Source organism: Sciurus carolinensis, chromosome 11, assembly GCF_902686445.1.
Source record: "Sciurus carolinensis chromosome 11, mSciCar1.2, whole genome shotgun sequence".
NCBI classification, from domain to species: Eukaryota; Metazoa; Chordata; class Mammalia; order Rodentia; family Sciuridae; genus Sciurus; species Sciurus carolinensis.
Window position 1 is genome coordinate 27864950 of NC_062223.1, and position 25764 is coordinate 27890713.

The 25764-nt window shown below is 35.0% G+C and overlaps 2 pseudogenes; both read left to right on the forward strand.

Moving 5' to 3' along the window:
- Positions 1-2599: 2599 nt before the first annotated feature.
- On the forward strand, positions 2600-4807 carry LOC124959335 (olfactory receptor 5D13-like; annotated as a pseudogene).
- A 6709-nt stretch (positions 4808-11516) lies between these two features.
- Positions 11517-13447, forward strand: LOC124959336 (olfactory receptor 5D13-like; annotated as a pseudogene).
- The last annotated feature ends 12317 nt before the right edge of the window (positions 13448-25764 follow it).

A 25764-nucleotide genomic window follows, 5' to 3' on the forward strand; every position in this document is an offset into this window, starting at 1 on the left:
TTTTTTTTTTTCCTATTGTTGTGATGTCATATCCAAGAAATCATTAATACATACTAAGTCATGAAGTTTTTCTTCTAAGATTTTTTCTACATTTTCAGTTTTAGGTCTTTTTAAGTCCTTGATACATTTTAAGTATTTTTTAACATGATGCAAGTCTCAAATTTATTTGCATAAAGATATCTGGCTTTCTAAATATCATTCATTTAAAAGATTATTTTGTTAACATTAAATGATCTTTGGCCATTTTCTGATATATATATATATATATATATATGTTTATATCTCAGATTTATATTCTATTCCATTAGTCTATGGATCATGCATCTGTTTTTATTCCAGTACCTCATCATTTAGATTACTATAGCTTTTTACTAAGTTTGAAATGAGAAAGTGTTAGAAATTCAAATTTGTTCTTTTTTGAGGTTGTTCGGTACATATCAGAGAAAACATTCAACCTTTAGTTTTTTGAGATTGGCCTATTTCGCTCGTCTCCAGATCCATCCATTTACCAGTGAATGTCATAAAGTTATTCTTCTTTATGGCCGAGTAATATTCCATTGCTTATATATATGATGACTTCTTTATCTATTCATCTTTGTGTACAAGCTTTGTGTCCAGATATACAGGAGTACATATATACCCACATTGGAGTCCAGAAAAAAAAATTCAGAATAGTTATTGCTATATTGTTGTTTAACATGATTTTTTTCTTTTGCAAATTTAAAACACAATAGGTAAAGAAATCAAATTGTGTTATGCCCAATAACCAGATTTTTCATAAGATCATGGAAATTAAATTGATTATGAAAGTATTCCTCCATCTTTGGAAGAAATTACATTCAAACAAAATATCACATGGGGATTTGTTTCCTCTAATTGCTCTAGGTATGGCTTCTGAGGCAGCACTTCAGTTTTATTCTCCTGGAACAAAATCCCCAAGGTCTTGGTGGAATATATGTGTGGCACACTGAAGCTAGGTATAAAATTTCCATCTTCTCTTTCATTCTGTCATCACTGAGTTTATTTTGAAAAGATTGAGCAGAAAAAGGCTTTTTTCTGAAGAAAGCTATTAATCTTTATAAACAAGTTTTAATAAATGATTCAGTCAAATTCTTCTGCATTGAGGTGGGTTGATTAAATTCTTCCTTGATTTTACTTTAAAAGGAAAAGAATGTGTTCCTATAATCTTTAAGGGGTCAAACACAGGTACAAATCTAGCTGCCCTGATAATCATACAGTTCTGCTGGCTAGAAATATTTATTTCCTGTTCTTTCACTGTATGCACTCTAAAAGGCTGACCTACATTGCCAGAAAATATTTTGTTTTTCTTTATCACAAACAACTTCTTTAATGCTCAAACCTTTATTTTTAAGAAGTGATAAGAATTCTGTGGTACATTGAATCATTTGCAATTACATACATTATTCTTTGGTTGACTCTCGGAAGAAACATTTCAGAGGATGAGACTTATATTTTTAAATTCTGTAGTTTAAAATTCTTAATAGAGTAATGGATACACGGCAAATAAATAAAAAATAATCAGGGGTGCATGTCACTAGAAATGAAGGAAAGAATTTGCTATCTGCACCTTGAGCCTTTAGTTTGTTGAATATTGTGACACTTTCTGAGACTGAATGGGAGACTGTGAACCTTAACCTAATGCCTCATTTCATAAGTATTGGTGAGTCAAAATCTAGAAGGGTGGAAAAGATGTGAGGGTAGGAATTAGCCGAATATATAAATATCAGCATATATTTGTCTTTGATGGCAATGATTTTGCTTTCAGCCTTGGACTGCTCAGAATATGTAAAAACAGAAAGAATAGATATTGTGAAACATTTGAAAAAGTATGCAGAGTTATGGAATTTTGACTCAATGAGCTTTGTGTTATATTAAAATAGATTCAGGACAAAAATTAATGTAGTAGGAAGGCCAATTATGGATATTGGATTGAAGGAAATCTAAAGGAGCAGTTGAAGAAGGAAATCAGCAGGGATGTTATTCAGGAAACACAAGTGTGTGTGTGTATTGTCTTGGATAATAAGATAATAATAAATCAGATAACTACAAAATATTTCATTTCAACTAATAAAGCATGCAACTCAAAGTATTCTATGTGGAATGATCTGTCCCTTGTGACTACTTCTATTTTAGGTTTCAAAAAGTAGTTATAATGTGGATTAGAATAATTGTATTAAATTATAGAAAATCATAGTTGAAGTGATTTGAGGGAACACAGGACATATAAAATAATACAATGATCCTTTTTCCATAACTGTTCTTGGTTTATACTAATTTAGCATACTTAGATCCCATGGGATTTTGCTGTAATTTCTTGTTTTGTAGGACTCAAGATGTGCCTTAGAGGCTTATGTGTTTAGAGTGCAGTTGTAATTCAATAGGCAATTTTAAAGTCCTTAGTAGTGTTATAAGATTTTACCTAAATGCACATACAGTATGTTCGTAGAGTGCAGAATTGATTCACTTCATATCCACACATCCACTTCCTCAACAAATGTTATGGGGTACCTGCTATGTCCTAGAGTTCCATCCTTGCTATTGTGGATTTTTATTTTATTGTGGAACAGACAGTGACAAAATGGTACATGGTAAGAATGTAAGTGAAGTATGTTATGTTATAGATACTGCATGAACTTTTAAGGTTTACAATTATTCATAAGGACAGAAAATAGTGTGACCATGGCTATGGCAAATTATGCAAATGAGGAAAATGTGTTGATTCTCCAGAGATTAAGAGAATAAACTAGAGGCAGCCAGTAGAATAGAACATTGAAAGGACTATGTGGCTACCAAATCTAATAAATTCCAGAAAAAATTCTGAACCAAACAAAATCCACTATAATTCCTAAGGAAGCAACATCTCATCTTTGGAGGTTTTGAGGTAGACTGAACTGACTACCTAAGAATGATGTGGTAGGAGAGTTTCAACATGCCCAGTGTGGTGGTGCACTCCAGTAATCCAAGTGGCTCGGGAGACTGAGGCAGGAGGATCTTGAGTTCAAAGCAAGCCATAGCAGAAGGGAGGAGCTAAGCAACTCAGTGAGATGCTATCTCTAAATAAAATACAAAATAGGGCTGGGGATGTGGCTCAGTGGTTGAATGCCTGTGAGTTCAATTCCTGATATCCCTTTACCCCCTAAAAAAGAAAAAGGTTTCAACATAAAAAAATCAGTCAGGACTTATTGTACTTAAGTTTGTTTCACCTTGAAATTGCACTAAATACATGGATTATACTAAGAGGAGGTAAGAGCATTTATAATTTTCTATAACTATGAATTATTATTTTATAGGAAAAGTGAAGAAAAGGGATGTCTGAGCATGGGAAGGACACTGGGAAAAGAAGTTCAGAAATAACTATGAAACAACAGGAAAAAATAGATTGATTAATTTGATGAGTCATTAATTCTCTTTTTAGAGTTTAAATTCTCAGAGATGAATAAGCGAGGCAGGGAAGAGATTGATGAAACTCATGATGAGTATTTCCTTAGAAATAAGTAAGTTCACTAATTTGCATTTCATGCAAAAAGCTCATTTGGCTCTTCCCATCAGGTCAATGTTCTGTGGCGATGATGAGTTTGCTAGTTGGAGATATGTCATGGCCAACTGCAGTTCTATTCTCCCCTCTCAACTTGCTTTCTTATTATTCCATTGTATGAGTTTCATACTCCATTATAATTGTGGCACTAATGAAGGTTTGCTTGTAAACAAATGTAACTGTCAGATATATTTCCCAAAACACTCATTTGTGGACAACCACTAAGACTCTGAGTGTTTTCTCATTTCATTCCACCTTACCCAAATTTGTCTACTTTCTTCTCTGAATCAACTTTCCCATTGTATCCACAGAACCCAAGAAAACAAGACTGCTGGAGTGACATTCATCCTCCTGGGCTTCTCAGAATACCCAGAGCTCCAGGTGCCCCTGTTCCTGCTCTTCCTGACCATCTACACAGTTACTGTGCTGGGCAACACAGGCATGATCCTGGTCATCAGGGTCAACCCCAAACTCCACACACCCATGTACTTTTTCCTCAGTCACTTGTCCTTCATTGATTTCTGCTACTCTACCGTGGTGACTCTCAAACTCTTAGAAAACTTGGTGGTGGAAGACAGAACCATCTCCTTCCCAGGCTGCATCCTGCAGTTCTTCTTTGCATGCATATTTGTGGTGACAGAGACATTCATGTTGGCAGTGATGGTCTATGACTGATTTGTGGCCCTGTGCAATCCTCTCCTCTACACAGTTGCAATGTCCCAGAAGCTGTGCTACTTGTTAGTTGGAGCATCATACTCTTGGGGGCTAGTCTGTTCCTTGACACTTACTTACTTTTTACTGAAATTATCATTCCAAGGAAATTATATCATAAATAACTTTGTTTGTGAGCATGCTGCCATTGTTGTTGTATCCTATTCAGATCCCTATATTAACCAGAATATCATTTTAGTGTCTGCTACATTGAATGAAATAAGCAGCCTGGTGATCATTCTTGCTTCCTATGTTTTCATTTTTATCACAGTCATGAAGATGCCTTCAGGTGGGGGTCGTCACAAAACCTTCTCCACATGTGCCTCCCATCTGACCGCCATTACCATCTTCCATGGGACCATCCTTTTTCTCTATTGTGTTCCAGTCACCAAAAGTTCCTGGCTTATGGTTAAGATTGCCTCTCTCTTCTATACAGTGGTCATCCCCATGTTGAACCCCCTGATCTACAGCCTCAGGAAAAAAGATGTGAAGGAGACAGTCAGGAAATTAATCAACACCAAATTACGTCACATATTGTAATGTCTGTTTAAGAATATCTTGCAGAATGGTTCAAGATATCTTGGAATGATTATCAACTTGAAAGTTCAGTTTTCAAAAACCAAGCAGTACATGTTTAATATAATCACCAGTTTATTAGTAAGTCAATGTCTGTTTAAATGAAAGTTTGGAAAATAAGCTGTAAAATAATAAAAAGTACAGTAATCAAGTCTATCTATTGAAATTAAAATCTCTAATCTAGTTTGTCATGGAAAAATGATCTTAATACTTTACCATTTGGTTTCTGAAATAAATATTCCATTCTTTTTTAGTTATTTTTGAGAAATGAACTTAGAGTTTTTGCAACTTTACACCTTACCATAGAGAAATATCAAGTGCAATAGAGTAACCTAAGAATTCTTCAACACTCAAGCACAAAATATAAAAGGAATGTTTATTCAATCTCACATAGAGAACATTGGTACATTATAAAAGCATAAGGCATATCTCTGTCCCCAAAAGTGCATATTTTTATTTTGTATGTTGTTTGGTGTGTGTTAGCATAAATGTTATTTGGTAATTGTATATAAGACATCAAAAATTAAAATAACTATGCCTTTCATAAATAGGTATTTCTAAATCTGAATTTATCATGCATGCCAGTATTTATTTGTGTATATGTTATATACTATGCATAACAAAATAAAAATTTCAGTGATATAACACAATTTTGGTTGATTGATTAGGTAGTCTTGCCTACATCTGTAAGAACTTCTCTTGATTAACTTGATATGTTTTGGTCTGATGGGAAAACTTATATCTCCTGCACATGTGCATAGTGACTGGATCATTCTGCTGAGGGTCTGTGATTCTCTTTGAACCATTGGAGTCGTAAGAATATTTTCCTCCAGTGTCAATCACAAATAGGTACTAAAACTAAAGCTAGCTCAAGTCTCCCTCTGCCACATTTGTGGACACACTATTAACCAATGGAAATCACAGCTAAACCCAAAGTGAATAGTTGAATCATTAACAGGAGCAAGTGTGTCTGCCTATTCTGGAATTGAAAAGTGATGTGGCATAGTGCACATACAGGAAGACAAAAGAATTGTGCTCAATATTTCAATATTAATACATTATTGCTACCTTTTCAATGTGAAAATATCCTTCTGTGTTCCAGAAAAATGTAATTGTCCTAGATCTGTAAATGTTTTCCATAAATTGATAAAATCCTTGAGTTGGTGAAAATAAATGACTGTCTTAGTCACATGGTTGATTTTCCATAGGAAAGTCAGTCTTGGAAAAATTTCAATATAACATGATTCCAATCTATGAACAACTTTTAAACTCATTTCCTGGTGTCTACTGAATTGCGAGCCTTTCATTTGCAAATGAAAAATAGAGTTTTCTTAAGTATAAAGCTTTCATAGCAAACTGCATAACCTAAACTACTAATCCAATTTTCAATACATAACAACATTTACAGCATTTCAGCAAACTGTAGTATCATATAATTTATCTAACTTTTATAGATCTGTCAATCTGGTATCATACAAAATTCTTTAAATGTTCCAACCAATATTGCACAATATTAATAAAATCATTCTGAATAGAGAGAAAAAATCTGTGGAATATGAGCACAATGAACTATGTTTGACATATTATTCAAGTTCTTATATTTAAAATCCTAATATTTTTTAAAAATACAGGAGATAGTTATATGGTAAATTATAATTTTGGAAGAGTAATAAGACTTCTGTCATGCTAGATAAAATAAAACTCAAAAGAAAAATAACTGGATATATACAAACCCCTTTAGAATAGACTGATTTATTTTGAAAATACTATGAACAAATGGATATTTAATTATGCAAATGTGATACAGAAATTCTCTAATAATTTCAAAGTTATGATTTGAACCTGCATATGCACATTGTAAATGATAAAGGTGTGGTTTTTTCAAGCATGTGAATTCCTTGTGTGTTCTAAAAGTAATGGTGATGGGTTACTTGTTTCTGAGTATGAATTATCTATAATTCTTTCCTCAAATTCTCAGTGGTTTAGACAGGGACACCTTTTTGGTTTTGTTTCTATGGGCCTATGACAAGACTGTTGGTGAAAATATTCACCAGACTGAAGGGCAAACACAGTATTAGCAATCCTTTGGTGGAGAAATGCTCCTATGATGAATATACAGCACATCAAGTAAATATAAAATTTCATAATCAGGTTTAGTTTTTAACAGGAGCAAATATCATCACCTTTTTAAAGCTGGTTACTTTTTTATTGAAGTGAAGTTCTTTTAGCCTAAAATAAACTATTTTAATATAAAAATTCAGTTTCTCTGATATATTGTGTTGTGCAATTTATACCACTGCCTCATTACAAACTACTTTTGTCACCTCAAAGGAAAATGCTATACCCCTTAAGTAGCATCCTATACCCATTGGGTAGACCCAAGGTCATTACAATTTGCCTGCACCAAGGTCCATTTGGGGACCAAGACTTCTGTAATTACCCAGCAATTGTATGCACCAGAACACAAATATGTCCCACCAGAGTGGCAGATGTCCTTCTCATACTGGGACAGGTCTAAGAGCTCCATCAATAGATTACAGCCTAAGATAAAGTACCATGGGGTTTTCCCCAATGGTCAGTTTTACTACTGTGGCCCTAGTACTTGATTGCAAATAAAAGACCTCCATCCAACTTCCCTCTCCTTCCCCCAAGCAGACACTGCTTCTCTCCTTGCTGTACTCTCTGGGATTCCAGATATGGATGACCAATTCTAGTTGGTCACTAGTGCAAGGGTTCCATCCAGAGGGAGCAATTTGGAATCAGAAAACATGAGCTTCCGATAAGTTCCAAGATTTACTCTGCACCTAGTGCTGAGGTCTAAAGCAAAGTACTCCACACACTCCCCTTTCTTCCCTAAAGCATATGGCACCTTTCTCCATACTATGGTATCTGGGACTGGGGGAGAAGAATGGAGGCAAGGTGAGACTACACTTCAAGATCTCTTCAATGATTTTTTTTTTATTATTATTCTGCTAAAAGAAGACACCATGATCTCTGACTCTGGGATCTTTAGTTTTTTTTAAAGTATATGTTTTACATGGATACTTTTTTCAAATTAATGTTTCTGAGTAGGGGCGATGGTTGGGGTGACCTACCCTGCCATATGGATCTGATATCTTCTCAGAAAATCTCAATAAGATGTTTATAAACACAAAGAGTTATTTAGAAATTTTGAGCATGCATCATACAGTATTTGGTACATTCAGTAGGGCCACTAGGGTAAAAACTGGAATGTATAATTTTTATATTTTGATGTTAATCTTATATAATTTGTGATTTGGCCATCCAATTAATCTTCTGTCTTTTAGTGGGAAAGAAAAGCAAGTGAGAAAAAAATGTAAAGCTGCAAATGACACATTAAAACTCCTTTAAAGCGGGATGCACTTTCATTTTGGTAAATACTTGGGAATGGGTAACTTATTTACAGAAATGAAACACATTTTTTTCCATAAAATTCTCAAATTTTACTTTTAATATGAGTAGAAATTTTAACTGTAAAGCTCAATGCATTTAAGTAACAATTTACATCATTAACATTGGATTAAGTGGTGGTTATAGGCTATTTTTATTACAAATGAATGTTTGATATTCTTCTATAAAACTTTTGAATATGGTGTGGATAAATGTGAGAGTTTTTTTTTTTTCCCTTTGAAGATGTGTGGCAGAACATTTTCTGAGGGTACATATAAAGATTAACAAAGTTATGCAGATTATTGTAATTGAAGTGTAGAATTAGTTTAAGAAAAAAACTAGAGAAGACCTAAAAAAAGTTGGCATTAACAAAAAGAAAGACAGAGACATAACTGATACCATAGGAATACAAAGGGTCATTAGGAACTCTTATGAACAACTTTATGCCAAAAAATTGGAAAACCTAGAAGAAATTGATAATTTCATGGCACTTACAACTTACTATCACTGAACTTTGAAGAAATATAAAAAATAATCAAACCAACAATGATTAACAAAATTGAGTCAGTAGTCAAAATTATCCCATAAAGGAAACCCCAAAACTGGGTCACTTCGCTGCTTAATTTATCAAAGCTATAAAGAAGTAACATTAATTTTTCTGTAATAATTCTAATAAATAGAATAAAAAATTATCTTAAACTAATTATATGAACCATTATTATACTGATATCAAAATCAGTAGTGGGTATAACAACAATCACAAAACTAAACAGGTGTTCCTGCTACATAGAGAGGCAAAATTTCTCCACAAAAATTGCAAACTGAATCCAATGGCAAACTACAATCATTTATCTTGATCAAGTGGGAATTATCCCGGGGAATTGAGGATGATTCAACATATGCAAGTTAATATTTACAACAAATAACCTCAACAAAATGAGGAAAACAACCATAATAACTTAATAGGTGCATAAGAAGCATTAAATGAAATTCAACATCCCTTCATTATTAAAATTCTTAAGAGATTATGTATAAATGGAACATACCTTGACACAGTCTACAGGTATAACAGAACCACATATTACTGAATAGGGAAAAGTTAAAAACATTTTACCTAAGATAGGAAAAAAGAAGGATGCTCACTTGCAACACTCTTGTTCAAATTAGTTCTGGAAGTCCTATCCAGAAAAATTAGAGAAAAGAAAGAAATAACATGCTTTCAAAATGTAGAGAAATAATATGATCTTATATGTGGTAAAACTGAAAACTCCTTCAATAACTATTGTGAGATGGCAAAAGAACTCAGTATATTTAAAGTCTATTAGTGAGTGTATTATCCTTTACATAAACAGACTTTCCTGTACTAGAAAAACAAAAATCAATTATTTCAGACAAAATAGTATAAATAAACATCTTTGGCCAAAAATTATTTTCTATTAAGAAAATAAATGATGTGGACAAAAATATAAATGAATTTTTATTTAACAAATGAAGCATTAACAATAAAAGTTATTATGTAGGGAATTCTACATGCAGACAGAGCTACATGAGTAAACCTTTGTGATAAAAGACAGAAGAATAAATTCAAAATAAATTAGTAATAGCAACCTCTGGATTATTTTTATAGCTATTTCCCCTTGTGCGTGTCTGTGTTTTATATCCACATGAAGTCAAGGTCTAGTCATTATTGTTTCTAATGAATATGGTTGATATCACTAATACCCCAGGGGTTTAAAAAAGTAATACACAATCAAGATCCCACAGGGAACAGTGATTTTTGTAGTTAATTGCTCTAATTGGAACCTTCCTGGCAATACTTCAGTGATATTCTCTAGTTCCAGATCCCCAAGGTTTATGATAAATATTTGTGACACTTTTGGTACTCGGATAAAGTATTTGGTGTAACGATTTATCTGGTATCTCTCAGTTTCCTTCAAAGGTTGGGACATAAAGCAACATTTTAAACTTTTAGTGAAATACACTTTGGACTCTACTGTTTAGGGTCTGTTCTATTAATTAAACATGGAGTATTTTTGGATTTTATTGGTCTTAGCAAAAGATACTTCAGCAAATGCACCACTCAGGAGCTTATGTATGTAGGTGAGTTCACTCAGTTCTTTTATTTCCCTTTAGTGGGAAAATGTTGAGTTGTAGTAGTATTCATAGGAGACAAAGTGATTTATCAGTACCAGGGCCCCCAGATCCAATTCATTTCACTAAGACAAACCCCATGGCTGAATAACCTGAATTCATCTAGTTTTCTCATGGATTTGTACATGAATGAAATCAGTATTTTGGTAAATATGGAGTAATAAAAAAATCACCTTTACAATATCTACAATCCCTGAGGAGGTAAGAGTAACACCTATATAAATGATAGGTTTCAGTCATTGATAAGTATCAATTAAAACTTTAGTGTTTACCTGTACACAGGAGAGAAGAAAAAGTGAGTGTAGTTTACAATGAAAGTGGAACAATAATGGAACATTATAAAAGTGAGAACAGGATTGGAAAACATACTTTGTGCAAACAAATGTGTGCTATTTGACAGGTTGATAAGTATAGCATTAGAGAAGAATGTGTTAGGCTAGTGGTTATGAGATTGGCTATCTAGATCTGGGCCACTTTAGTTAAGACAGAACACTTAAAATTCTATGCTTTCATTGATAATCATATTTGAATTCTTTAAGTCACTACCGTGAGATTAAAATCATTGGGGAAAATTATTCTCTCCATGCTCCATAAAATATTTAGATTGATAGAACTGTAGCAGGGATGTATAGCCATAAGACTAGCATTTGTTGCAAAGATGTGATAACTTCCTTGCAAAGGTTTGGTGAGCAATCAGACTTTGTGTGAAACATCTTTCCTACAGGAAGGAGCCTGTGCAAGTGAAGAGAGTGTGATGGGCAACTACCTACCTAGGATGACAGGAAGACAGCTGTGTACTTAGATTAAGTGCCCAAGTGAAATCCTGCACAACAGTTTCTGTTGTGTGGGTTCAGGGACAAAAAAATAATTCTACATTTCATTTTCAAATGTGCCTGCCTGTGAACACTTGCTACTCCTTGAGTCTGATTTTCACAACTCTATACAGTTTTTAAACCACACTACCTGCTCATGTTGTAATGAACATAATGTTGCCCATTTGCTATGCATCACACCATGATGTATATGCTTTGAATTCATTGCACAAGTGTCTACTTTCATTCTAGTGATTTAAATTTTACAGTTTTAATTTCCTCCTTTGAGTGTTGTCGAAATGACTATAGCATTGAGGAATAATTATGGTATCCTGTTGGTAATGGGTCTGTATTCTGATACTTATACTTGACAAGGCTTTAAGCATGAGTCAAAATAGCAGAATGCATTTTTTCCATGACTTAAAATACATGTGAATTTCTAGTATTTTCACAGTTTCTATTGTTTCTTATTTACCCATCTTCTGAAATTTACCATATTGGAAAACAAATAGACTTTGATTCATTATAACTTTCACGATTTTATAACTGTACAAATTATATTGTGCTGTAATCACATTTTACTGAGTAATATAAAATTCTGTGAAAAAGAAATTTTTGAAGTTTTCATAACTAGTTCAACAAGAATGGAAATGTTTAGTATATTACCACAGCACAACTCCAGAATATGTTAAAATGTGGAGTGACTCGGAGTTACAAAAGACAGTGAAGAGGAAAACAAAAGGACTAATAAAAATTTAAATTCATTATTTTACTAGGAGGTTAACATTTTATAATTTTTTGAACAGTTCTAAGCTAATTCCATCAGATCTTAAGAGGTAAGGCAGTGAGGAAGCTGTACAAACCTGTTACCTGTGTTCTTCCTGTGGAATTATGTTTACTAACCACAGATTCAGGCAAAAATTTAGAAGCTCTTCTCAGGAAGCCTTCTGTCTATTGTAATAGTGAATCTTATTTATTGAATATAGAAAAATATATTCTATTTTTGTTTTTCCTGTCTTTGTTTTCAACTATTTAAATTTCAAAATTATTTGCTGTGAAGACATGATATAAGTAAACACTGATTTTTAAAATGATATAGCAGCATTAACCCAATGTTTTCAACAACACTTTTTAACTGAGACTAATTACACCTCCCCATGTTTCTTCCTAACCTCTCCTACTGTAATTATTGAGTCTCACTTCTTTAGCTCAACTTTCCCATTGTATTCACAGAACCCAAGAAAACCAGACTACTGGAGTGACATTCATCCTCCTGGGCTTCTCAGAATACCCAGAGATCCAGGTGCCCCTGTTCCTGCTCTTCCTGACCATCTACACAGTCACTGTGCTGGGCAACACAGGCATGATCCTGGTCATCAGGGTCAACCCCAAACTCCAAACACCCATGTACTTTTTCCTCAGTCACTTGTCCTTCATTGATTTCTGCTACTCTACCGTGGTGACTCCCAAACTCTTAGAAAACTTGGAGGTGGAAGACAGGGCAATCTCCTTCCCAGGCTGCATCCTGCAGTTCTTCTTTGCATGCATATGTGTGGTGACAGAGACATTCATGTTGGCAGTGATGGCCTATGACTGATTTGTGGCCATGTGCCATCCTCTCCTCTAGACAGTTGCAATGTCCCAGAAGCTGTGTTCTTTGTTGGTGGCCACATCATACTCTTGGAGTATAGTCTGTTCTTTAACATTCACATACTTTTTGTTGACCTTGTCTTTTTGTGGGACTAAGTTTATAAATAATTTTGTCTGTGAACATGCTGCCATCATTGCTGTGTCCTGCTCTGACTCCTCTGTTAGCCAAAAGATCCTTTTTGTCTTTGCCACATTCAATGAAATAAGCAGCCTGGTGATTATTCTTGCTTCCTATGTTTTCACTTTCATCATTGTCATGAAAATGCCTTCAACCGGGGGGCACTACAAAGCCTTCTCCACGTGTGCCTCCCATCTGACCACCATTACTAGCTTCCATGGGACCTTCCTTTTCCTCTACTATGTCCCCACCACCAAAAATTCATGGCTCATCATCAAGGTTGCCTCTGTCTTTTACACAGTGGTCATCCCTATGCTTAACTTCCTGATCTACAGCCTCAGTAACAAAGATGTGAAGGAGGTAGTTAGGAAGTTAATCAACACCCAATTATTTGTCATAAAATATGATTTCAGAACCCTTTTTTTTCTTCAGCATACTGGTTTCCTTTATACTAATAAATAAATACATGTATCTTTAAGCTTCCTTCACCTAACATTTCAACATCTGTTCACTCTAATAAAGTAGACTTTAAATGAAATTATGGCATCTGTAAATAGATGGACCTGGAGAACATCATGCTCATTGAAACAAGTCAAACACAAAACACCAAAGGCTGAATGTTTTCTCTGATAAGTAGATGCTAATCCATAATGGGGGGTGGGTAGGGAAGAATGAAGGAACTTTGGATTGTGCAGAGGGGAGTGAGGGGAGGAAAGGGAGTGTGGGTATGGGAAGGACAGTGAAATGAGATGGACATAATTACCCTATATACATGTAGGATTATACTATCAGTGTGACTCTGCACCATATTCATCCAGATGAAGAACTTATTCTCCATTTATGTACAATGTGTCAAAATGCATTCTACTGTCATGTATAACTAATTAGAACAAATAAAAAATGAAAGTAAATTTTAAATTTTGAATCTTGTTAGAAATGAAAATTCAGACCATTACTGCCACGACCAGCAGGACCAAACCCTCAGGTCTGGCAAGGATTAAAGGGGGATTGGAAAATAAAGATTCACAGACACAGATCTTGATGATAAGACTGGGATCAGGTGAGCCTGCTGTCTGATGGAGATGCAGATATAAAAATTATACCAGCAATCTTTATTTTATATGTCTCAATATCAGATTAAAATCTATGTAACCATTATTCTTTGTATTCAGGAAAGTTACAGAAACTAGGACATTCTATGTGACTTTTCACAGTTGCAATCCACAGTTGCAAAGTGCAATGTTAGGAGCTTTGTGTAGCTCTCAAGAAAGTCCATTGTTTAAAGTTACTGTAAGGCAGGCAGGAACTGGAGAAGCAGAGCTGGTGAAAGATTGTGATTGTCTAGCATAAGAATTCCTTTCTTCCTTGGAGCTGCATGCCTGAGATCAAGGTTAGGGCTCTTGCACAGAACCTCCTGGTGCAGGGCATTGCTACAGTAGCCAGGCATCCTGTGCCCTTGCACAGAAACATTCCCAGGAACCGGGCATGCCACAGCCAAGAGGGCATCAGAGACCCCTGATCTCAGTAACTGCTCTCCCATCCTCTGTCACTGCTCTCAACACATTACAATATTATTATACTTAAATAAAAATGTTTCTGTGTAACATATTTTTCCATGTGATTGTTCAGGAAATCTTTCAGTTCAATTTATGTTTAACCACATGTGATGTTTTTAAGATGATTTGAAAAATTTTACTTTACAATGAGGAAGTTCATGTCATCATTCAAAATTTGTATATGGACAGTTACTCAAAATAAAATATTCAATATAAAATATGAGTCATTTTGGTACTGGAAAATTTATAGACAACAAAAATAAAAACAAAATAAATTATACAAATTTTTCCAAAGGTTAGAATATAGTGTATATGTTTTATTTCCTAATTTATACATATATTTTATTATGTATCTGCAAAAGGAAATTACATATTTTGCAAATATATGGCCATCATTTATAGTCTATCGCTTCATGTTCATGTGTTTCTTCAACTATTTTTTGTCAAATATTTCAGAGGTAAGTTTAAATTCATTTCGTTTGTAAAAAAACAACATAGAGAAATCTCATTATTTTTCCCCAATTTCCCCTATGAAAATACAATGTAAGATACTGATATGGATGTAACAAGCAGATGCCATTTAGGCATCAGTTATTTGCTGATGGTATAGAAGCAATCATAAACTGTAGTCATATGCACTAAGTAACTGTGTCAATGACTTAAATATCTCTGCTGCTATCAGCTGAGCTCTTTGGGCTGCAAGAGTGAATTAATTTGACTAATTAATCTTCAGCTCCAATGCCTACATGTCTGACATCTTCCCTGGACTTCTTGAGTCATGACTGAATTTACTGTCCATAAAACATACTTGAAGCTTGCCTGGTTATCATGTGTTGACATCTCTGACTCAGATTAAATCACATAGCTAACACCAAAATTCAAGGGTGACAATATTACCTGCTTCTTCCAGATCCGAGAGTGAAGGGTTTTAGCTTTCCTCCTTCTGAACCATGTCAGCTCTGGGTTTATTACTCATGACTTTTATTATGTAATTGTGTGTTCCTTCCATACCAATTAGTTCAGTACTATTTATCATGAATGAATGTTGAGTCTTATTGAATGCCCTTTCTGCATTTATTGAGATGACCATATGGTTTTTGTTCTGTATTCTGCTGATAAAGTGTGTCTTGCTTACTCTTCTGGCTATTATTGTATTCCTTGGTTGGATCCTACTGGAGCATACTGAATAATGATACTTTAATTTTAGTTGTTGATTAATAAGGGAGGGGCAATCATCAAATACCCCATTTCAGTTCCTGTGTATGTATGTGTGTGCAAAAGTATGTTTGTAGTTGAATAAAGATACTTATAAAAAAGATTTAAGAAATCTGAGCATGCACCATGTATATTCAACAAAGTTACTAGGTTTTAAGTTGGAATGTTATATTTACATATTTATTTTGATGTTTTTATCTTTACATTTGGTAATCTAGTGAGTTTTTTCTGTAATAGTGAGATTTTAAGAACATTAAATCTGGGAAAATACTATCTTGTTATAGTAAGAAATATGTGTTTTATTTCTTTTCAAACATTATGTATCTTCCTTCTGTAGTTGTTATGTGAATCTCCATTATCAAGTTAATCACTTTTCATTTCCTTGGATCAAGAATATGTACATGTGTTGATATTAAAATTTAAAATAAATAGGTCTTCAAAAATGTTTACATCATTATGTGAATTACTCTTGAAATCAACTAGGATTTGGAAGTGTTTAAACTACCACTAGTCTTTTACTAACTATTGCTATCATGGAACAGTTTTCCTAAAGTTTACATTGCTTAAACCTTTCCTAAACCTGCATCCCTTGGCTCTTCATTCCAGTCTGCCTTGATAATTCCTTCTTTCATTCTCTCTGAGTCCTTTCAAATACTGTCAACTCTCATGTCCCAATCAAAAAATAAACTATCCCAATTTGCATCACAGCATAATTTTTTAAAAAATATGTTCTGATATAAGTCACTCAGGTATTTTATTTCTCTTATTGTATTGGCATACAAAAATATAGTGGCTATATTTGCTGTGGTAGTAAAAATGAAAAAAACTATAAAACCATATCCATCTTTTCATTGTTTATATGATTGAGAATATTTGACATCTTTCTTTTGAACAAACTTTATCTTTGATTATGCACACTCTTTTTGAGATACATCTATGTTTTAACTCAAGGGTACACATCTCCACAATTAAGGTGTACACTTCTTATCTGTTTATATATTGCAAATATCACTTCTATGTTGATACAACTATAGTTTAGTTTATGGATCAAATATCATGTCCACAGCTCAGGAAATAATGCCTTAAAAGCCTAAGGAGACTACATATGAGATGATAAAATGGTCAGTATCAGATACACAGATTCCTTAAGCAAAATATGCATGCTGTTTTGGAAAGTATATATACCTTTTGTCAACTAACTAATATAGAGAATTAATAGTTTTTAAAAATGGAACTAATTGTACAATTGCTTTGGTGCACACTTGACTTCAAGTATCTTTATTCTTTTAGTTTTGTTGTATATGCTATACTGAGATATAAAAGTAAAATAGAAAGGGAAAATAAAAGTCTTTTTTCAAATGCCAATGCAGATGTGCATTTCTCAAGATTTTTTAGTTAGTCATTAGTGTGGATGGTATGTATGTCTATGGGTAAGTCTTTGATACCACTATCTTTTTTACTCTGTCATGCACCCTATAAGAGTAAAGCAGCAATTATAATAGATGGATTAAATACCAGTGCTATGATCTATAGGGCTATTCTGAAGAATATAGCTAGGTCTATGTGAAAGAACTGATAGTTAACATTTGCCAATCTGTGAACCTCCTAGCTGAAGGCACATTCAGAATACAATATTAACCCCACACTATGGTTGCATATAAAAAGATGTATAATATTAGAGTTCTGTCTAAATACTTGTACACTAAGTCCAAAAATGCTTATAGCATTTAATGATATTGGGGTTATTGCAATAATTATGATCCTGTTTTTACATTTGTGTTCTTGTGATTGTCACAGTTTTAACCTCCATATAGAAGTCAAGTGTTTTCAAGGCGTGTTATCGCGTCCCCTGCCCGCAGAGAAACACGAAACCGGATCGGGGCAAGTTCTTTATTTTCTGCTAGCAGTTACTTCTGGCTGGCCGGCAGCGGCGGGCCGCTCTTGCAAGCGCCTTACATTACATACAACAACCAATCAGCTTATAGATCACGAGGGGAAAGCATGGACAGTAATGGAGCACAATAGTGTGGATATAGCAATCATGCAGTGTCCACGAGGACCCATGACCAATCACATTAACTTCCTCAAATAACGCCACTTGTTGGCAGAGAGTATTAGTCTGCTGGAGGTACCTGGTTTTGTTCTCAGCACTTCCTTGGCACCTTGCCAGGCGCCATCTTGGCCACGCCGAAGGGCTGGGGGTCTGCAGTACCCCGACAGCTCCCCCTTTTTTATTTATTAAAAGAATGCTGGCTTGGGATTGTGCCTGTCTTAGGCGGAGTGGTCAACCATCGTCCTTACCCGTCATCGGATAACTGCAGAGCATGCTACAGCTCCTGTCTTAGGTCGGTACGCGGTTACCTCCTTCCTTACCCGTCATTGACTACCGATCCAGCATACTCAGCCAGACTTGAGGAGAGCTGCCAGCCTCTAAGGCCATCATGGCTTGATGGAAAATGATGCGATCTCTGGCATGAACTTGGCGTATACGCATGATAAAGCGTGTGAGGAAGATAATTGTAATAATCATTAACACACACAATGTTCCCATTCCTGCCCATTGCTTTACAAAACTGAAGGAAGAGGATAACCAATTTTGCATTTCAGATATAGGGGCTATATTAACTCTAGTAGAATTGAGGCTAACAATTTGTGATCTAAGAATGGCAGTAAGATTATCAAATTTATAAGACCAATTGGCACGTAGCTGAGTAGATATGATTTTAGACAAATTTGCTGCATAACTAAGATTATGATAAGCTACAGGTGTAATGCACAGTCCTGGCAGATGATAAATACACCCCACACTTAACAGTTCTTGTAAAAGGTCCATTTGTTCTTGAAGTAAGTCCACACGCTGGTTCACCAAAAGTAGTCCTGCTTTTAGGTGTTGATCCACTGTTTGTTGAGTAGACAGAGCAGTAGCTGTCTGCTGGACCACTTCATTAAGCTTAGTTGCTGACTGTACTGATGTCGTCAAGGCTACAGCTGCTGCGGCGGCTGCTGCTGCTGATGCAACTATGGTGGTAATGACTGCTACGGTGATTCCAAAGTCCCTCTTATTTCTGGAAAGCAATACTGGCAATTTATCATCTGTAACAGAGACTGGGACTGGTAGGAAGGTAGGAACACACATTAAGTCTGCCAGCAGGAACCTAGAAGCATTTTAACATTGAGAGATAGCACAAATCTGAAGTACAATTGAGAGAAGCAGTTGTTTTGTTACATAGTTGAACTGTTCCTCCTAAGAGACTAAAAAGAGGTTGTAAGTTAGTTTATTCCATGGAAACACACAAACTGAGCCGCAGCTCCAGTAAAGCACCGGGTTACCCTTATTACCCAGAGTTAAAAAACCCCAAACAAAGAGACAAAGAGAAAGTTTATCTTTAGGGGACCTGAAGGTCTCCTCTATTCCCCCTTTTTGTTTATCATGGATAGAATCTTATACCCATTTGTCTATCCTGCCTCGGTTATCAGTTTGTTTAATCATTTGGTACTGTTGAGTAAGGACCATAGTTTGGATTGTTTAAAGGGAATAATACAGACTTCTCCCGGCAGGGAGAAAGCTGATATTTTGAAAGTCCCGAGAAGTGAGCGCACCCTACAAGGCAGATGGCTTCATGGCTTTATTTCCTCGAATTGACCCGATTCCCTATTTCTACACTAACTACCTGTCCTTAATTTTGGCTTCATTCTCCACTTTAGCTAGAGGAACTCCCAACTGCTTTAAGGAAAAGGGGGCATCGGTCGTTCTGGCTGCTTCGAAGCTGAAAGGGGGCAGTGAGGGGCAAGCAGTTTGGAGTTCCCTTTTTAAAAATCGGGTCAATCGAGGGGTCCGAGGTAGAAGTCTGGTTGGGGAGGAGCAGGTTGTAAAGTCATCTGGGGGTGGGTGCTTCTATGATAGAAGAACAAAAAGACATGAGTACTGAAATGAAATTAGTACAAAGTAAATGTTGCAGCATCTGGAACATGCCACTGAGTATCATGAAAATGACAGAAGTCAATCTTTCACCAGGAGGTGGAAGAACTGAGAAATTGTTCCCATAACGAGACCTAGCAAAGGCTGGAAAGGACAAGGCCTTTATTTGGGAACTTTAACATAGTTCAGGTTATCAGGAAAGTAAACACAACATTTAACTCTTAATGTCATAGATATCCCAAAAAATATAGTTAAGCTACTTAAGTCATCTGATTGTGTAAAATATTCCTTTATTGGTATAACCTGTGTTTAGTAGAGAGCTCTATATTTTTGTTACTTAGGGCTAGGTAATCATACGAGTAAACATAGATTAAGTCTACCTGTGTAGCTTAGGAAGATCTGCAGGCCTTAAACTGACTAAAAACTTCTGACTCTGGCAGTTTCTCTTGATTGTTATCAGGCACATTTGTTGAAGAATCTTTCTTTTATTTGTAGCTTTCAGTCTTTATTCTAGTGGACTAACATAAGTGTACGTCTTAAGTTACATTTAATTATTATTTTTTTTAAATGCCCAAGAATGGCTATATTTTGGTTTTTACTGTTTTGCTGGGTGTCCAGGATCCTCTAGTCTCAACAATCTCCTTGATCAGGAGGTTGTGTGACCCAGAGTTGCAGCACTCCTTAGAGAAGTCCTCTTATTCCCTGGGTTCAGGCTGACTGAGGGCAAAAGATCCAAATACTGGCCTATCTTGTCTTTTGTATTTAATTTCAATCTCTAAATTTGATCTTAATCATCCAGCAAGCCAGTTTCACCAGTCATAAAGTGAGAGTACTGGGCTTTAACTTTAATGTTCATAACTTTACAGTTATTTACCCTTTTATCTAACTGGAGTCTGTATTAGTTCTGGAAGTTACTACTATCTGTTCTATAGGTGATGGCTTATTATCATAAGTTACCTAGGTTGCGTGTTTTTGAAGCAGCTACTTCTGTAAAACATTAACAGGTAACAGTTTTACAAAATGAAATTAGCAAGAGTAAAAATATATTTTGTTTGTATAATAGCTATCTTGAATTTTGACTGAGAATCACATTATATTTCCTATTTGAGATCATAGTAATTTAACAACAAAAACCAATCTTTTGATTATAACTTTAAATAAGCTGAAGTCTGACTTATTTTGGAGTCACTCTAACATGCAGTAAGGTGGGAGGCAGAGCCTTATCTCAGGTAAGGTGTGACTCTTTATAGATCTTAAGTGTTCTAATTCTGATGTTGATCTTTGTTTCTTCCTTAAATATCATTAAGTAGTTTACATATACTGTTTCCTGAGTCTATACAAACTTTATAATTAACACAATTTAACATTGTATCTAAAACATGAATCAAAGAAAGGCTGAGAGAGCTTTTAACTTTTCTTTTGTGTGTCAAAGTGGCAAAATATTTTTATGTTTCACAAAATTAACCTTTAAACAAGTCAGGCTCTAATGTTTAGAAATACATTTACATTTGAAATTTTTTATCTCAATGTAAAATATAACCAATTTTACATATACCCTATTGATAACAGGTCCTCTAGTAGAACACTAAATGATAGAAATTAATCCCCAATGAAATTTACTCTTTATAAGCTTAAAATTACCATTACAGACAAGTTTATCTGGAGAATAGCAGCTTGATAAATTTCCTGCTTTATAACTTGTATACCTGAAAAATATGAACACATTTAATATACAACTAGAAACCATTTCACAATTACCTTGACACCCTTTTTCTTACTAAATTTAGTTTTTAAAGAAAAATTTAGACTTTGTAACACAGTACAATACTTTAACAGTTGTTTAACCATAATTGTATACACCCCAATTTTTAAAACTAATTGTTCTAAAGAATAAAACTTAAGAGACACAAAGTTAAGAGTAAATTAGTGTTTCTAAGAAATCCTTGCCATGTTACCATGTCATTTTACCATATAGATTAAACTTTGGCTTATATTAGAACATTAGTATTTCACCTTAGGAAAAACCTTAAATAGCTTTAGCTGTTTTACATACATACAACCAACTTAGTTATACACAGACTTGTTGAAACTGGCCCTTTACTTACACACAGACTTTCTTACCCAGAAACATTTTCTTTTCCTTTTTATTAAATACATTTTAAACCCAGAACCTTTTATTTTGTCTTTTTTATCTGTTGACCCCTTTTTGTTCATATTTTGATACAACTCTTATGAAATTTTTGAATTTAGATAAATCACTCTATTTTAATAAGATTAAATATTTTGTTGTTTATAGTACTCTTAATTGAAACACAGGTGAAACTTTTGGGACCCTTTATATATAGAATTTCACTTGTTAGGACATAACTTCTAATAACCTTGTTTTTAGTTTAGTGATGACACGAAGCAAGTTTAAACCCTTTTTATTTACCAACCTATGAAAACACCAATAATGTTTAAGTATGATACCCCATGTAATTTAAGAAGTTAAAAGTACTTGATGTTATTTAACAAATAGCATTTTAACTTTGTAAATTAACCAGATGTCTCTTCAAACATGTATGAGTAATCCCATACATGTTAACTCTAATTTATTTATTTTATAAAAACCAAGATATCAGACAAGTGTCCTGAACAGGATCCGTTGCCTCTTTCCTGCTGAAGAAAAGTCCTAGAAGTAATTGATATTAGACATTGTTTAACATTAACATTTCATTAGTTTGACCACCTGGAGACTTGTAAGTTATTTTTAAAGATATTTTACTTTTATTAGTTTACCCAATTTAAATTGAACCTTTTTAAATCACGTGAATAAAAGTATTTGGATCCATTTTTAAATTTTAATTTTAAGAGCGCTTAGTTTTGACAAAACATGACATTAGACAGCACGACATACAGATAACATAAAATCAAAGGCCTTGTAACTTTATAGGTAAATGTTCATTGTAATGAAACAGATGTTTAAAAACTTCAGTTGAATAAAAAATAGAACTGATCAAAAAGAAAAAAAAATCATTAACCTAGGTATGCAGGATCAAAATTATGAGCTCAAAAATACAGCATTAAAGAAAAACAAAACAAACAAAGAATCCTAGAAAATAAGTTAGTTAAGTTTAAAACGGACACCCCTTTTTTTTTTTTTTTTTTTTTTAGGTTACCCCTCCTCCTTCCCGCTGAGACTGCTGTAATTTATAATCCATTGTAGGCTTTGACAAGGCCAGGCAGGGGGGAGGGAGGATCACCCAGGACCTTTTAACCCTTTTTTTACCTGGTTGAGAAATCAGATTAGGTTTGAATGCAGAAAATCATGAAACAATTATCTCCCAATACTTGTGGGGACTATGGCTACTATATTATGTTCCCACTCTTTCTGAAGTCTGAGAATATGATTGTTCCTCTTTAATTTCTTCTAAGATCTGACTTCCTTCTTCTAAAGGCCCCTTTAAATCCCTAAAAGGGTTTTTTGATTTACCTTACTGCATCAAACAAGATTATTAACAAGTGACCATATTGCCAGAGTTTCCATTGGCAAAGGCTCGCGTCTCTCCGCGTCGCGCAAATCCTCTCCTAGCTGTTCCCACTGAGGAAGATTTAATAATCCCTCGTCTAAAAACCACGGAGAGACTTTCTCTACAGTATCTAGGAACTTGAAGGCCGTATTTGCCTTCAATGGTGTTCCGTGATTTTTTAAAAGTTCTCTAAGAGGCCGCTGCATTCTAATCTTAGACAGATCCGTTCCCATGACTACGAGGTAGTTTACTAGTTTAAACACACAAACAAAAGACAGGCGCGCGCACGCACACACGCTCACTCACACACGCACACAGTTTGGTACCACTTGAATCGTCCCTCCCACGGGGAACCTTTTATGATGAATCGTCCCTCCTCTGGGGAACCTCTTATGATGAATTGTCCCTCTGCTGGGGAACCTCCTGTGATGAATTGTCCCTCTGCTGGGGAACCTCATGTAATGAATTGTCCCTCTGCTGGGGAACCTCCTGTAATGAATTGTCCCTCTGTTGGGGAACCTCCTGTAATGAATTGTCCCTCTGCTGGGGAACCTCCTGTAATGAATTGTCCCTCTGCTGGGGAACCTCCTGTAATGAATTGTCGCTGCTCTGCGAACCTCGAGACGTCTCACCTTTTGAACTCTCAAACTAATTTTTCTTGATTTGAAAACTTATGTGAACTTACCCTTATATTTTTTCTCGTTCCCGGGTTTCGGCACCATCTGTCGCGTCCCCTGCCCGCAGAGAAACACGAAACCGGATCGGGGCAAGTTCTTTATTTTCTGCTAGCAGTTACTTCTGGCTGGCCGGCAGCGGCGGGCCGCTCTTGCAAGCGCCTTACATTACATACAACAACCAATCAGCTTATAGATCACGAGGGGAAAGCATGGACAGTAATGGAGCACAATAGTGTGGATATAGCAATCATGCAGTGTCCACGAGGACCCATGACCAATCACATTAACTTCCTCAAATAACGCCACTTGTTGGCAGAGAGTATTAGTCTGCTGGAGGTACCTGGTTTTGTTCTCAGCACTTCCTTGGCACCTTGCCAGGCGCCATCTTGGCCACACCGAAGGGCTGGGGGTCTGCAGTACCCCGACAGCGTGTCAATCAACATATTACCTATTTAGAAGAAATTGTACTCTACATAACAGAAGAGGAATTTTCTCTAATTTTTCTACTTTTAGTTTTAGTTCTTCACAATAGTCAGGATTCTCTTGGGTCTGTGTCCCCAGAGTTAAGCAGCTAGATATAAATAAACATCATGTTCATGGAATATAGGTTAAAGATCTGTCTTGGGACATTGCTATGCTCCCACCAAAAATTTTGACAATTGGAAAAGTGTTGTTATTTCCTTCCTTTGATTCCATTCTGGAAGAGTCACTGCCTTTAAAGAGATGTGAAAATGTATAAGAACATTTCAATCATAAGGGAGAATGTGCATGCAGCTTGTTCTTCATGACAAGGAATCCTGCAACTAAAAAATGTGTATCAGGAGAATCTTTTTTGGTGAGTTGCTTCAATGTTGGCATATTTTCATTTATCTATCAGGTGTGTTGAAATCCAGAAATTGTTTACACCCATGGGGGCTGAGTGAGAGTAACATCTACTTAGTTCAGCTAATGGTACATATTCAAGGTGCTAAACTCTATATATTCATTATTCCTGGGATCATTTTGCTGAAGTTGAAATTTTGTCCTTAATTGCTATGTCTCATACACTAGGAGTTAAAGTTAAATTTTTCTCATGCAATTTAATGATCTCAGGAAAATAATGTACACCATATGCATGCATATACATGTAAAAATAGCTATGCTGTTTTTATAAATGTGAATTATGGGTGCAAGGAAACTATAGCATGGAAAAATAATATTTGGATAACTATTAAATCTTTCTTGGATGAGCTACATAGGGAAATTGTGATTAAATGAGGTATGGACTAAAACACAAGTGGAGAAATGGAGTCAATTTGGTGAATTAGAAGAAATAAACATTTTCATAGAATAAAATTTAAGATATGTGTGAATTAACAGAATTGCTTATTTGTGCATTAAGGACATAATGTCAAAGTCCATATACAATAGTTTCTACTTATGCACTTTGAAAAAGAGTGCACTCAAAATGTCAATGATTGAATTCAAAGGTTAGTTGGATGATAGTTTTTCTTATATAGCAAAGTATGTTCTGTTGAAATGCCTGCTTGCAACAGTAGGAATGAAGAAAAAGGCCAGTTTGATATTCCCTTATTTTTCTTTAACTCTGCCTGATTTTACAAGAGACCCAAACTGAGCTTTTGAAAGGATAAGCAAAAGCAAAAAGCACCAAGCAGTGGTGAGGGAGCAAAAGTGAGGGTTATCTAAGCACTGGGGGAAGAGGCCATGGGCACTGGAATTCAAAAGGAAATGTGAATTTGAAAACCAAAATAATTCAGAATATAAATGCCTGGAGTTAGGTTTTCAAGAGCCTAAGGGTATAAAAATAGGGTTTGTGGCTTACCAGTAACCCATGGACAAAATTTGACATGGTAGTGAACTAACCTGACTCAGTTCAAATAACTACAAAGTGTGCCTTTTTACA